Consider the following 3,162-nt stretch of genomic DNA (forward strand, 5'->3'; position numbering starts at 1 on the left):
AAATTTTAAGCCAATTGAAGTTAGCATTCACTCATATCATTTATTTCATATTGTCTATGTGTACAACATATTATAACTACCTGGCTGGGTACAGGAAAGAGATCTCCACATCCTCAAAGAATTTAGCAGCCAACAGGGGAAACAGGCATCTGCACATATGACATTAACCTGAGGACCAACAAACATGCTGGTGGGAGGGGTAAAAATAATTTTTTTTGTCTCAGTTACTCTTCTCTCATTTGTGAAGGAAGGAAATATTTACTTAGCTCGCAGTCAGCAGAGGGTTCAGTCCATACATAGGTGGCTCCAAGGCATAGCGGCACATGGCGGAGGGCAACATTTCATGGTGGCAGCAAAGAGCAGAGAGCAAAGGGAGGAGCAGTGGCAACAGTAGCTACAGAGAGCAAGTCTGTCTCTCTATGTTGCATTCAGGCTAATTGTCCCAGGCTGAGTGTAGCACTCACACCCATAATCCCAGCAGCACTTGCATCTATAATCCCAGAAGTACTCACATCCTTAATCCCAGCCTTGGATCATGAATTAATCACAAACTCTAGAAGTCTACCCAATAACTGCATGAGGCTTTGGGGGGGACACCTAGACACAAATCACAACAATCTGACAGAGGTGGAGGAAATAAATCATCTTGAATCACATGGAGGGAAAGGGGGCAATGAGGATATCTTCAAAAATTAGTGCTTAATCTGGGTACAAAGAATATTTTGCAAACTAGGGAAGCCAAAACACCTTAAGTAGACCATTCATGCAGTGGATAAAGACTGAGGCACAGTAAACATTTAATAAGTATTATGGATGATAGCGAATGAGTAAATGAACAAATAGTCATCCAAGAATGATACATAGCTCTGTATTTCTCAGCAAAAAATATGGGAAAACATACCCTACAACTATATATTTTACTTAACGATTTTGTTTATTGTCTGTCTGCATTGGTCTCCAGTAGAATGTAAACTCTGTGAGGGTTGGAATCTTGTCTGCTTTTCTATTCTATTTCTAGTGTGCAAAACACTACCTGGCAGCTACTAGGCACCTAAACATATTTGTTAGATGATTAAATGATTGTTAAGGGATTAGATAAAGCTAGCAATAGATTTGAATTATAGTATGATGAGATTTGAATGCTAGACAAAGGATTTGGGCATTTATTTTAATGGGTGGCCACTGAAAATTCTCGATTATACTAGTCACAAGATCCAAACTACTCTTTACAAAGATTACTCTGGTGTAAGATAGGACAAGCCTGGCAAGGGCATCTGTATTTCCTTTTCAGAAGCACTCTTCCTCCTTTCTTAGCCCATGAGTGTGGGTGGTCCTGCTACCTCAACTCTTTCCCTTTGCTCCGGGGATGGTCATGTGATCCAACTTGGCCAATGGAAGCATTTCATCTCACTGGGCCACAGTGATTGGCCCAGGGTCAGATACTTGACCTGAGCCAGACCAATGAGACGGTCCCCTACATCTTTAGATAACTATTAGAAGATGTGGCCTTCACGTGAATATTGGTAATGCCAGTCTGAAAGTATGTATGTGAGCCTGAAGTTGGTAGTGACAATAGGAAGCTGCCTGAGGATGAAGCTAACAGATGAAGAAAGAAAGGAAGAAAAAGAGAGAAAATAGACAAAGAGAGTCAGTGACTGATGGCTTCATTTATACTCCTGGATAGAGCCTCCCTGAAAACATTACTCTGAATTTTCATTAACACTGAAAGCTGTCGCACCAGAAGTCTTTCCTGCCTAATGTCATTCCCTTCCTGCTTGAATTGGTTTCATCTATTGACAGTGCAATTTCTGAGTATAGTCTGCCTGCATCCTGATCCCTTTTTTAAAAAATTTTATTTATTTATGTGTGTGTGTGTGTGTGTGTGTGTGTGTGTGGCCAGCTCAGCCCACCAGGGGGCGGGGCTGGCACGTGGTGCTGGGGGATTGAACTGCGGTCCTTGTGCTTTGCTAAGCTTGTTCTAAGTAGGTGCTTTAGACCACTGAGCCATCTCACCAGCCCCCCTGCATCCTGATCCCTTAACAATTATTTATTCATCTAACAAATATGTTTAGTTGCCTAGTATCTGCCAAGGAGTGTTCTAGGCACTAGAAATAGAGTAGAAGAACAGACAAAAATCCCTGCCCTCATAGAGCTCACATTCTAGTGGAGACCAGTGCAGACAGACAATAAACAAAGCCACTAAGTAAAATATATAGCATGTAATGATATGTGTTCTGGGAGAAGAAAATGAGGCAGAGTGAGAACTGGGAGAACAGGCTAGCAGTAGGTTTGCAGTTTGACAGAGCATGACTAAAACCTGACTTGATAATGCTGTAATTATCAAGGAATCATGCTTTGTAGGGAGAAAGGATTTCTTTCTAGTCAAAGAAGATTTCTGTCCCCAAGGAAGGACTATGCCTGGCAGATAGATGAAGAGCTAAGACACAGCAGCTGAAAGTAGCTCCCATGAAATTAGCGTGACAGTGCCAGAGAGTGGAAATTGGAGAGCCATTCTAAGAACTAAACCTTCCAGGCACGGTGGTGCACACCTATAATCCCAGCACTTGGGAGGCTGTGGTAGAAGCATCATTTTGACTTTGAGGCCAGCTGGGGCTATGTAGTGAGACCCTGTCTCAAAAAAAAAAAAAAAAAAAAAAGAAAAGAAAAAGAAAAAGAACATTCACTCTGAAAAATAGGAAGTCATTAGGGAGTTCTTCACAGAAGAGGGTTATGCACTGACACATATAAAAAAGGATCACCTTGGCCACCTGTGAAGAAGAGGAGTGAAAGCAGAAGGCCAGGCAAGGAGACCATGAGAACCCAGAAAGAGAGGCTTGGCTGGTGGTAGCCACATTGAGAGTGAAAAGGGGTCAACCTCAGGGCCTGTGCTGAAGATAAAGGCCAACATGCTGATAAATCAGACATGGAATCACATAAGGAAAATCAGAAGTGCTACCAAAGATGGCACCATTTTCACATGAGCACTTTAAAAGATACCATTGACCCTCTCCCAGCACCTCGGGCCGCCCCCCACCACTCTGCAGTGCCTCCCCCACCCCGCCCACCGAGTAGGATTTTCTGCCGAGTTCCGGGAGCCCCCAGACCCAGTCCTAGCCCAGGTCCGGTGAGTGTGCGGAGAGTTTCCTGCTACCCTGCGCCGGC

This window comes from Octodon degus, unplaced genomic scaffold (genome assembly GCF_000260255.1).
Source record: "Octodon degus isolate 3935 unplaced genomic scaffold, OctDeg1.0 scaffold00040, whole genome shotgun sequence".
NCBI classification, from domain to species: Eukaryota; Metazoa; Chordata; class Mammalia; order Rodentia; family Octodontidae; genus Octodon; species Octodon degus.